This window comes from Rattus norvegicus, chromosome 2 (assembly GCF_036323735.1).
Source record: "Rattus norvegicus strain BN/NHsdMcwi chromosome 2, GRCr8, whole genome shotgun sequence".
Classification (NCBI taxonomy): Eukaryota; Metazoa; Chordata; class Mammalia; order Rodentia; family Muridae; genus Rattus; species Rattus norvegicus.
Genome location: NC_086020.1, coordinates 206662301 through 206675905, shown reverse-complemented (window position 1 = coordinate 206675905; position 13605 = coordinate 206662301).

The window sequence follows — 13605 nt, the reverse complement described above, 5'->3', positions numbered from 1 at the left end:
TTTCAAGTTTTATTCAATTTTTGGGTGAGCACCAGTTTAGACCCTGGTTATCATGAGGAACAGATTGCTGAGGGTGAAATTTATGTGACTTGTGATAAGAGGTTGATTCCTGTGTAAAATAATCTCACCTTTGTCCTGGGCCGGAAAACAAAGATAGCAATATGTGAAGGCTTTGTAAACTAGTGCCCCTTCCTGAATCAAAAGTATATGTGTGTGTGTGTATGTGTGTGTGAGGGATAAATATAGCCAAGTTCAAGGACTGTAAGGTTCAAGTGAGCAGGAGAAGGTAAATGAAAATAGACCACACAGAAGATAAAGTAAAAGAAAATGAACGAAAGGAAGGAAATATACTCAAGAAAGCAATTACCATTGTCAGACTGAAGGTGACTGAAGAGGAAAAAAAGGAAAAAAAATTTCCTGTTTTTATAATATTGAGGTAAAATACAATTGTCATAAAGGACAAAAGCCTCTAAAAATGTCTAAAAATGTTGTGTGTCTAGAAAAAATAAAGGTTTTCCACTGTATAGGTCAGTTTTGAGTAAGTCAGCATCTGGGATTCATTCGCTGATGTTTTTTATTCAAGTATGAGTTTTATATAATGTGTTCTGATCATATTCCCCTCCCAGACTCTTCCCACATACATCCTCCATTCTCTACTCACACAACTTTGTGTCTTAAAAGGAAAATCAAGACCAATTTGTGCTGCCCAATTATCCTTGGATGTGTGGTCTTCCCTGTGTGGTCGACTTTACCAGGGGCTACACTCTTAGACAAAACTGTCCCCCCGTTTCTCGGCAGCTACAAACTGCCATTAGTTCCACGGTTAGCAGTGGAGTTCTGCGACCAGATGCCCTCTCCATTCTGGGATTTGGTCTGATTGGACCTGTACGGGTTTAGGACACTCTGTGACAACCACTGTGAGTTCATATGTGCTGTTCCGTGTCCAGAAGACATTCTTCCTTGGATCACGCGCTATCTCTGCTTTACCCCTTCTTTCTCAATGTTCTCTGTGCCCTGGAAAGGGGTTTGGAATGTATGTGGATGTATTATGTATATTCCAAACGCCATTCCAAGGGATAGATATAGATATAGGTAGAGGTAGAGGGAGAGAGGGAGAGAGGGAGGGAGGGAGGGAGGAAGGGAGAGAGAGAGAGAGAGAGAGAGAGAGAGATCCTTTATGACCAAATATTCTGCTGTTTCCTGTCCTCTATGCCTTGGCCAGAGTGGGTCACTGTGTTAGTCACTATCTACTGCAAATAGAAACTTCCAAGATAAGGGTTAAGAGATATATTGAACTATGGGTACGATGCTAAGGAGTCAATTTAAAGACTACGTTCACTTTGTAGCATAACAATTGTAGGTTATCCTTCAGAACTACAATTTGCCTGGCTACAGGTTATGAGCCCATAATGTTAATAGTGCAATACGTGAATCTTATTTTTTGAAGCAGGGCTTAAATTCAATAGGAAAATTGTTGGTTGGTCTCATGACGTTCATGCCAATACGGCATCAGTAGGCACGGCTCTCTATTACAGCAATTACTGTAGCTCCAAGGGTTCATAGCTGAATACGACTGATAGTTTTCATCATTCTGAAAGGTAGCCAGAAAGGGTGAAGTTTTCAGGTCATACCAGCCTGATTTTGCCATGTTCTATGACTGAGATTGCAGGGTCTTTAATAATAGGGTCTAACCGTCACGTTTCAGATGGTAATCAAAACAATAGCAGTAGACTTTAACATTTTGGGGTCTATAGGACTTCATTGGCCCACAATTGCAAAAGAAATAAAGCATTAATAGCCCCCTTTTTAAAAAATTAGTTTACCTCTGGTGTTTAGTAGAATAATTAGTGCCCATTTATGGGGTAACCCTACCTTAACTTTTTTTGAATAAATATTTGTAAGCTTCTATGGTAGTAGATTTCCATACAATATATCATAGATCATATTATTAACATGCACATGACTATGCTCTAGGGAAATATTCAGTGTGACTCTATATAAACTAATTTCAATGGACCAGTTTCCAAAATACAATATAGGATAAACATACTTTAGCACACTGTGCGAGTACCCATTCTAGAGCTGTACTTGAGATATGAGTTAGACTACTCTAAGTGCTGACAAAGATCATTGAGAGCACAAGGAACAAGTAGAACTTGTTATAAAAATCTGCATGAAGCTTTTCTGAAAATTATTTGTAAGAAAGAGAATTAACAAAAATTCTGTGGTCAGTAAAAGACTTAGCAGAAATGTGAACTTAGGCAGACTTAAAGGTATTGTTAAGGCAGAAGCCTTACTCATTGATGAGAACATGGTTGCACTGAACCCTGAGGTGTCCAGGCCAGTTAGCTTGTTTTGTCTAAGACTCCCACAGGAAACAAGCCATGCAAATGACTATCTTTGACCCAATTGCACTAGGACTAAGGTCTTTTCCAAGTACAACGCAGTCAGTTCCTTCATGGAACAAGCAAGGAGGAAATCAGTCAGCTGATCAGTAGGACTATGACAATGAACGAGACAAACACTTCTCTCACTGCCCGGAATGGCCTAACTGGGGAGAGCATGTTTTATGTTTGAAAAGCACATGCTGCAGCTGAGAAATGGAATGTGCATTTGCATTGCAAACAATAACATGTCGACAGGAACAAAGCAAACCAAATCAAAGGCTTCTTGAAAGATTCTTAGAATTGAAAGGAAGCCAACTGTGAGCAAAGAGTAGGGAGGGCATCAGAGAACACTGAGGCTGGAGAGCAACGGTGTCTTCAACAGTAGTGCCTCGGTCCCCAGAGCCACCCAGAAGTGTCCGTGTTTCCTTGGAGCAGAGTTCTTACTCTCTAACTTTAGCTTATAAAAGGAACTGTGGGAGGAGAGACTGGGAGGGGGTCAACAACTGGAAGGTAAATAAATAAAAATAATTAAGACTAAGAAAATGTGTTCCTTGACCTCACTTTCCAGACCGATGTCCCTAATAAAATCCTATGTGAACCCAAACTAGTGGATCTCAATGATTATTTTATGAGTAGCCATTAAAGGTTTTGAAGCAGTGGTGTGAAGTAACCAGGTTTTCATTTTAATATCATGTTAGCTTCTCTGTATGTAAAGATGCTCACTTTAGAGCGGGCATCTGTCCCAGTAGCAGTAGAGCAAACCACAGAGGACAGTGATGTAGCTAGGGAGACCTACATCTACCCATGTAGATTTATAGCCAGTGAGGTCAGCTAGTGATAAAGAGCAGTCCACTTCTGGAGGGGAGCAGGTGATTAAGTATATTCAAAAGGTAAAATGATAATTGATAATTTAAGATAAATTATATAGATATTTTAAATATATTTCTGACACTCTATGAAATAAAGGTCGATTTTGTAAAATTATTCACTCATATTCATATTAATTTCATTAGACTAACACTTTCTGAATATGCAAATTATCTCGGGCATGGTTATTTCAACTCACGGGAGCCTTTGGTAAACCTAAAAGTAGCAGCACCTGAACCAGTGCTAGTTCAACATCAGGCTCACGGGAAATAACACTAAGGAGTCCCTAACTTGGAGCTGCAAAAGGAGGAACTGTGAAAATATGTTCTTTCTACTTCACAAATTTCATTGGGGATTAAAACAGGAAGCAGGAGATGAATGACGTGCCCCAGACAGCTCATGCTAAAAATAAAACATGTCTCCCTAAGATGAAATTTTTAAAAAGGTCAGGAATTTAAACTTTGGTCTCATTAATATTCAGATATCACCAAAAGCAGTGTTAGTCGTACTGAGGACTGATGGATGACTGACTTCGTTTAGGGACCATTTCATGTCCAATGAGCCAGAGTGCCAAACATAAAATAAATAAAATAATAAAATAAAATCAATTATTAGAAGAAACGCCTCCGTATCTGACTATGAAAATGGAAATTTTAATTTCTGAATAGAAAGCATTAGTGATACCTTGGCTTTGCGGTCAGTTCTGAAGTGAGACTCAGATAACGTGTTGTTTCCAAGTTGACTCTAAGTACCCGATTGGTGCCCTCAAGGGAAAGAGTTCAGATTGGAAATGTCAAACATTAGGGAGCTCAGTCGTGGTGAACGGCAACCCATGTAGTCCCTATCCAGTCTTCTTGCCAACATGCCTATTCCTCTCAGTGTGCCCTTGTGCCAGCACAAGAGTGCCTGACAACAGGGGCCAGATAATATAATAATTACCATCTTGGTTGTTTAGTGCCTCTTTCGTACAATACGTTCATGTGTGGAAAAGAAAAGACTTCATATGTTATATATCCAGTTCTTCAGGAGGTCACCCATATGCCTTGCCTCTAAATTTTCCATTCTTTATCTTCAGGTATTTCTTTTTCCAGACTCCTAATACACAGTTGAAGGAATACTGACTTGTATACATTCTTTTTTTTTTTCATCTTTATTAACTTGGGTATTTCTTATTTACATTTCGATTGTTATTCCCTTTCCCGGTTTCCGGGCCAACATCCCCCTAACCCCAACCCCTCCCCTTCTATATGGGTGTTCCCCTCCCCATCCTTCCCCCATTACCACCCTCCCCCCAACAATCACATTCACTGGGGGTTCAGTCTTGGCAGGACCAAGGGCTTCCCCTTCCACTGGTGCCCTTACTAGGATATTCATTGCTACCTATGAGATTGGAGCCCAGGGTCAGTCCATGTATAGTTTTGGGGTAGTACATTCTTATTTGGAGTACTTCTTCCACTCAAAGATAAACACACAGTCTATAGTGATCTGCTCAATGGAAAGATAACCCCACTGTTGAATTTTAGGGCCATCCATCCATAGGACCATGGCCCAGTGGTGAGGCAGTCTTTAGAAGTCTGGAGCTATGCGTTGAACCAACATATCGATAAATTAACATTGCCCTTTTCATCTCTTACCAGCTCATCGTAATGGAATCCCTGTCCTTGTTGATACAGGTATAAGCTAAGGACTTGGGGGCTCATGCAACAATCATGGATGATAAAGTAGTTCTGGAATGTTCATAGCTTCTTGTGCCTGTTACTCATGTTCCTTCATTCCTTCAGACATCCATGCAAAGAATGCATAAGATTCTATGTAATCTTATGACTCAGGTGGTTTGACAGAACTCAGAGTTTAAGAAGCCACTCTTGCCAAGTGGTTGTTACTTCCCTCATTTGTGAGATCTACTGTTCTTTTCATCTTAGTTAGACGTTAATGATTTCCCCTCTATTACTGACAATAAGATGACAATTTTCTAGACCTTCATTAGGTAATCAGATTATTCTCAATGGCAATAACGGATTCTAAAATAAAATTTTACGGAATATAATATAAAATTTTTCCAAAGACCAAACGTCCTGCCCGGAGAGCCATTGCAGGTGTGGCTGCTGTGTCACGTGTGTGTCCATAGGTGACTTGGTTCAAACCTATGAACATCTGAATGATTAATAACTTAACCTTCCCTGAAAAAAAGTGAGCCTGTCATGACAACCAGTCCAACTAGGCTCCCAGGACAGGACAGGGATCAAGTCACTAGCCTCATCCCCCTTGTGGTGGGCTGGACAAGAGAGAGATACCCTTCACCCCCTAGTCCCTCAACCCCTCAATAGGCAGGAGACTTGGCCCTGGGGTTATAAGAGCAGAAGAACTGCCTGCCCCACACCAGCTGCAGTATGCTGGAGAGCGGGCCCTGCACTCAAAAGATGTTGCATGGTGATATAGTGAGATTTAATCGTTATTGTTGTTTTATTAAAATCACCACTAGAGCATTGTTACAGTTTCTTATTACTGACTGCATAAAATCCGTCTTGCAGGTGATCAGCAGATATGTGAGATAGTTTACGGGTAACAAAATAAGGAAACTGATCTTAATTTTACTACCATATTCAAAGGTACACTAGAGACATGTATTATACATGGGTGTATATGGGTGAACACATACCGCTCACAAACTGTATCTTTTAAATAAACTAACTCACTAAGTAAGCCATTAAGAATGTTTCAAAGTTCCTCAACTCATACTTCTTTTTTAGAAGTTTTATGAAAATGTACCCTTCATTTCTTCAGAATTTCAAGGGGTGTGGAGCTGCAGAAAATGAGGTCCAAACATAGGAAGACCAACAACGTAGAGACTTAGATAACAGAGTTCTTAAAGAAAATATTTAAGTTGAATGAACAGAGAGGTCATGGGAGAACCAGCAGATGATGATGTCATAAACACGAAAGCAAGAACATCTCAGGGGGATGAACCAGTGGCATACTGTGAGAAGAGTTAAGGTAAGAGGTATATTTTAGATTGGTGGCTAAGATTTCACTTGGGTCCTTGAGATGGGCATTTTAGTACAGGCTGAGAATAAAATAAAATTGTTTCTCACATGAGAAGCAAAAGTGAGCTGAAAAAATATGAAGTACCTTTTTTTTTATTTTTTACCATTTTATAATTGTTTCATTAGTGTATGCCAATTGCATACAATAACGGGTTTACTTATGACAGTTTCACACATATATGTATAATGTATGTCAATCACATTCACCTCTGGTTACCCGGGAGAGGCCTGTGAAAGAAGAAGGAGGGTATTTTCAAATGATGTTAATGCAGTGTTTTGCATAACTTTTTCTTTTGTTGTGCTAAGGGTAGCAGCAACTTCCGAGAGCTTTTTGATAAAATATAGATATACAATAGTTTTATATATATTGGCCTTTTACTAATCTTATCGAATTCATTTATAATTTCTAGTAAGCTTGTAGTTTTCCTTTTTCTTTCTTTTTGTTGTTGTTGTTTTGGATGTTGTGGTTTTTTGTTTTGTGTTTGGTTTTGGTTTTAGGTTTTTTTTTTTCAAATTCCTTAGTATTTCTAGGTAAGTAGGTAAAGTGATTATGTTATTTGATTTTTTCCCTACTATCAGATATTTGCTTTTCTTCTTTTTTCTTATTTTATTGGTGAGCACAACATAACACCCAGTGAGAGTGGTACAGGGACATATATCCTTGCCTTGTGCCTGAACTTAGAGGGAACATGTCCTGTTTTCAGTCTTTTCCAGTATTTTAGTAAAGAAGTATTTCAGTAAATAGCTTTTGGGTTAAGAAAAATTTCCTTTATTTGTAGTTCAGTAAAAAGTTTGTAAAATATTGTAGGCATTTCACTTATCTATTGAGATTACATGCTTTTTGGTTTTGTATGTTAATGTGATGATTTATGTGTTTTAATAAGAATATGACTTTCTTGATGAGGTCCACTCGATCAGAGAATCAATTCCTTTAAAGTATCATATATATATATATATATATATGTATATATATACATACACACATATATATGTGTGTGTATTATATATATGTGTGTGTGTTATATATTTGTGTGTATTACGTATATATATATTATATATCCAAGAATCTTCATATATAGTGAATCGGGAAGTATTGCTTCTCCTCTACTGTCTATAAGAAGCTATGTACAGTTAGCATTTTATCTTTCCTAGCAATTTAATAGACTTGCCCTTTAATACCGCACAACCATGTCACTTTGTTGGTTGGCAGTATTAAGACTGGATTTATCGATTGCTCCTGGGAGTGCAAACGTATCCAGCCACTATGGAAAGCAATATGATCATTCATCAGAAGATTGGGAATCAATCTACCTCAAGGTGCCCCATTCTACCTTAAGGACACTTGCTGAACTATGCTCTTAGTGGTTTTATTTATAATAGCCTGAAACTGGAAACTTGAGATGACCCTCAACTGAAGAATGGATAAAGAAATAAGTGTTACATTTACAATGAAGTATTAACCAGCTGTTAGGGAAGAAAATGATATCATTAAATTTGCAGGGATAGAACTAGAAAAAAAGTCATCCTGAGAGGTAGCCCAGACCTAGAAAGACAAGCATGATATGTCCTCATTTGTAAGTGGGTACTTAGCCGATAAAGTAAAACCCACAGCTCCAGAGAACTTAGATAAAGAGAAGTGGTCCAGCAAGGAGACATGGGTCTCCCCTGGAAGGAAAAATAGAATAGATTTTGTTGGTGAACTGGGGTGCATGGATATGGGGACAGGAGGGGGAGGAAGAGATCAGAGGTGAAAGGCAAGTGAAGTGGTTGGATATTTAGGTGACAATATTAAAACCTAGGACAGTGGAGACTTCCTGAAACCTATGAGGGTGACCTTAGCAAGGATTCCTAGTAATGGCGCATATGGAGCCTGAATCAGCTATCTTCTTTAACCAGGCAAGGCTCCCAGTGGTAGGACTAGGACACCAATCCAGTCACATAATCTATGACCCATAACCTACCCTGCCTGCCAGATTCACTGGGGAATGGTGGGTCAGGGCTTGCGAGAGTGGCTAACCAATGACTGGTCTAACCTGAGGCCAACACAAGAAGAAGCACACGCCAGACACTGCCTCGATGGCCAGCATCCATCTAGAAGCTGGATGGCTCAAAGACCTAAGGTTGAGCTAAACATGGCTGATAAAGAAAAGTCAATGAATGATTCTTAGTGATATTCTACGATAATCATGGGATCAGTGCCTAGATGAATTGTCATCTAAGAGGCTTCCTCCACCAGTTGATGGGAGCAGATGCAGAGACCCACAGCCAAACAGCAGGCAGAACTTGGGGAACTGTGCAGAAGTTAGGGAGGAAGGATTGTATGAACCATGAGGGGTCCAGGAGAGCAGAACATTGCCCACAAAATGAACTAAGCAGAGCTCGTTTTAAGAACTGACAGAGACTGGAGCAGCAACTACAAAGCCTCGCATTGGCCTGCACCAGGCCCTCTGCACACAGACAGTTATTCATTAGCCTGGATTTTTTGTGGAGCTCCTAACAATGGAAGTGGGAGTGCTTCTGACTCTTAAACCAGCTCATGTGACCTATTTCCTCCTTCTGGGTTGTCTTTTCCAGCCTTGAGATGAGCACATATGACTAGTCTTACTGAATCCTGTCATGCTGTGTTCAGTTGTCATCACTGGGAGGCCTGCTCTTTTCTGAATGGAAAGGAAAGAGCTGTAGATCTGTCAGAGAGGGGGGGGTTGTAGGGATTGGGAGGAGAAAGGTAGCTGGGGTTGGGATGTATTATATGAGAGAAGAATAAGTAAAAAAGACTTGCTTTAATAGAATATGGATGGATCCCAATGATCTTTTTATTGTTTAATTAAGTTCATGAGTTTTCTCTTTCACTTACTTCGATCATCACATTTATCAATAATAATAATAATAATAATAATAATAATAATAATATGGTATCTGTAAATTCTGTGATGTCTCTGTACAATCTATAAGGTAGAGATTGTGCTGTGAAGACTCCCTTGAGGACTCTCAACCGGAGTGCTACCGGTCCTTATTGTGAGAAACATTCTTATGCTTCTGCTCCACAATGGTGGGACCAAAACTGTCTCCTGACATTACCAGGTACCCTGAGATGCAGGGAGGGGGGCATATTGCTCTCCCGAGGGGTTTAGCTTGAATTTTTCCCTCTATTGTTAATGTTTCCTTATTTCACGGATTTCTTATTTTTAAGCACACACCTACTCTTTGATCTTAATTTTTTTTAAAAGCTAAAGAGGTAGGGATGTTTACAATTGACTTTAGATCTTTCTAATGAAAGCATTTAATGATAAAGAGTTCTGGTAAACTTCAGTTTGGCAGCATTTCCCACACATATGGTGGTTTTGATTTCACTCCATTGAAATCACTTTCTGGTTTCTTTATGACTCTTTGTTTTTAAATATCTTTAGTTATTTTTATTTTATATTATGAGTGCTTTTCCTGCACTTACACAGGTGTACTGCGTGTACACCTGGTGCTGAAAGAGGCCAGAATGTGTATAGGGTCCCTTGGAACTAGAGTTATAGACAGCTGTAAGCCACCATATGGGTGCTGAGAATTGAACTTAGTCCTCTTCAATAGCAGCCAGTGTTCTTGACCACTTAGCCCTCTCTTCAGCCCCACTGACTGGTCCCCAGATGATAGAGCCCTTCCCCTCCTCCCTCCCTCATCTTAAATGATAAACAGCAATTGACTCCAGTAATTCCTTCCAAGGCAATGCTGTTTTCTTCCACATGCCTTAAAATGAGCCGCACTGGACACTGTTTCTGAAACAGGTCATAAATGATCACCATCAATTTTAAAACAGTCACTTAATTAGAGCCATATAATACAGCCAATCATTTTCAAACATTAACAATTATACATGAAGAATAATTACATTGAACTAAAGAATATGTATCAGATGGTTTTTGAGGAAATGTCACAGTCCGTTGTGATGGCTAAGTATATGTGCTCTATGAACTAGTGATTAATTTTGGGTCACCAATAATGTACTAGTGTCACATTAGGGGAAGAAGCAAAAGCACTTGCCCTCAGAGTTATTTAACTAAGATCGAGTCCAGATTTGAATTCTCTACTTTGTGTTCCCCGTGTCCTCTGCCTTCTGTCCATCTGTTGCATGAGCCTGAATCTGCGCATGCCTGAAGGCTGTTATATCTCTGTCCCTGTGTCTATCTCTGTCTGTATGTCCCTGTCTGTTGTACGAGTTCTGTGTGTCTGTTCCTAACGAAGGACTTTGCTCTCTAGGTATTGAACAGCACAGAAAGCATCTCGTGGGGAAAGGAGTGGGATACTTTACAGAAAGCTTTGACAGAGTTTTACAAGAGATTAAGTCGGTGACTCCAACTGGCCCAGATAACAAGCACCATTGTTTATCAGCCAATATCCACAAATAGTTGCTCTCTAATGAAAGACAGAAAGGGAGTAGATCTGGGTGAGAGGGGAGGTGGGGAGGGACTGGGAGGGATAGGGGAAACAATCAGGATATAGTACGTGAGAAAATATCTACATTCAGTAAAAGGAAGAAAAATGCCCATGGTGGTCACTGAGGAGATAACATTTCTCTGAATAAATTTGTAGAGGCCTCCCCATACACCCTCTCCTGAAAAGTGTACGCACACCAGCCAGTATTGTGTTTGGCACTTTAGTACTCTTAGGGAAAGATGAACCGCCTCTCTTTGTAGATGTGGTTTGAATGCTGGACTTCTGATCTTCCAGGACACAAGCATGCGAATTACCTTCTGCAAACTCACTGCTTCTCTTCTGAATGTGGGTCCCTCTTTTCATCTCTGCTCTCATTTATGCAAAAGAGACAAGTTCTGAACTTCATTCCTCTAATTGTCATAATAAACCAGTGAAAGGACATTAAAAAGTTCCTCTGTCTGACTGCCTGGTCTCCTAAGTGGTACATCAGCCGGCAGCCTTAATAGCTCCATGCTCTTGTAGTCAGCATTAGCTTTCAACTTAAAACTAATTACAGCATCACAAAGGAGTAGGTGAATGCAAGAACAAAGACAGCAGACGTGCCGAGCACCACCCCACCACGCACAGGAATCGAGTACAAAAAGATGAGCAGAGAGAGTTGCTAAAGACAAAGCCTTTAATTTAACACCAAGGTGTGGGAAAGGGGTTTTTATCGTGTTCATTAATATAAAAGGCTCAACACTAAGTTGTTATGATCTCCCATTAGAAATATGATTCATTGTCACTTGGGTTATGTGTTTGGGAAGAAGATGCTAATAACTAAATGAACTAAGTAAAAAACATAAAACGTGTTAAACTAGCATTGGTGTAGCAAGGCTGGTGTAGCAAGGCACAGACTCCTTTCCTAAGACTGGGGCTTTGAGGTGTCGTGTTTGAGCTGGTTAGCTAGTCACAGAAATGTGTACTCATCCAGGCTCATCCAAGACTGATGGCCAAAGGCCAAAGGCTACACAGAATTGTGTAGAATATAGAATTAGGCTTCAGACTGCCTGGAAGAGTTTTCCAGTGTAATCCCAATCTGTCCCTATTGAGTTAGCCTTTGCCAGCAGTTCAGTGGCTATTTGTTGGCAATGCTCTAGGTGACCCTAAGGAGCAGTTAGATATGAGACCTCCGTATTGATTTAGGATTTAAATGCTCACCCCCTCCCTCCTCTCTCCCTCTAACTCTCCTTCTCCTATCTCATGTGCGTATGTGTGAATTAGTCAAAAGGCAATCTTTGGTGTCATTTCTCATTCATTTATCTATTTTTTTGTTCTTTGAGATGGGGTCTCACACTGGCCTGGAACTTGACAAAGAGTCTAGTCTTTGCTAGTAAACCCCCCAGATCCACCTGTCTCCACTTTCCAAAGACTGAGATTAGATGCCTTAGTCATTACATCTAAATTTCTTTCTTTTAAGTATGGGTCCTGGAGATTAATCTTGTGTCTCAGCACTTACAAACCACTTTACCAGTGGAGCCATTCCCCCAACCCTAATCCAGTTATGTTGATGACTTCTCTGATTAGACCCCAATCATTAGGGCCATCTCTTTGTCCTTTAAGGAACGTGGTAAAGTGGTGGTTGTTTTTAAAATAACTTGAAAGATAAAATGATTACTCTGGTCTGTCTTATAAATATTTTATCAAATTATATATGGTATAGAGAATATGAGAAACTCAGTGTATTGTCAGATAAACAATGTTTAATCTGTTTAAAGCCTTGCTTGGAAATGAACTGAGTTTTGTAGACATAAGATAACTTATTGATATTCCAACAACTCTGGTGGCTTTCTGTGTACAGTCCCCTCCCCCGGTCTCTTTCCTGGTTTGATCCCATACTGTAATAATTTCTTGCCATATTTTTCATGACATATTCCCATTTACATAAGATTGTCTTCAATTTGTAATCATTGCTTAGTATCTATTTTCTTTACATTCTTCTCCCCTGATAGCCGTTCATCCTCTTTATTTATTTCTCAACTTACGTCAAATGACATAGTTGAGGTGTATTTTTTTTTATTAACTTGAGTATTTCTTATATACATTTCAAGTGTTATTCCCTTTCCCGTTTCCGGACAAACATCCCCCTCCCCCCTCCCCTTCCTTATGGGTGTCCCCCTCCCAACCCTCCCCCCATTGCCGCCCTCCCCCCATAGTCTAGTTCACTGGGGGTTCAGTCTTAGCAGGACCCAGGGCTTCCCCTTCCACTGGTGCTCTTACTAGGATATTCATTGCTATCTATGGGGTCAGAGTCCAGGGTCAGTCCATGTATAGTATTTAGGTAGTGGCTTAGTCCCTGGAAGCTCTGGTTGCTTGACATTGTTGTACTTTTGGGGTCTCGAGCCCCTTCAAGCTCTTCCAGTTCTTTCTCTGATTCCTTCAACGGGGGACCTATTCTCAGTTCAGTGGTTTGCTGCTGGCATTCGCCTCTGTATTTGCTGTATTCTGGCTGTGTCTCTCAGGAGCGATCTACATCTGGTTCCTGTAGGCCTGCACTTCTTTGCTTCGTCCATCTTCTCTAATTGGGTGGCTGTATATGTATGGGTCATATGTGGGGCAGGCTCTGAATGGGTGTTCCTTCAGTCTCTGTTTTAATCTTTGCCTCTCCCTTCCCTGCCAAGGGTATTCTTTTTCCTCATTTAAAGAAGGAGTGAAGCATTCACATTTTGATCATCCGTCTTGAGTTTCGTTTGTTCTAGGCATCTAGGGTAATTCAAGCATTTGGGCTAATAGCCACTTATCAATGAGTGCATACCATGTATGTCTTTCTGTGATTGGGTTAGCTCACTCAGGATGATATTTTCCAGTTCCAACCATTTGCCTACGAATTTCATAAACTCGTTGTT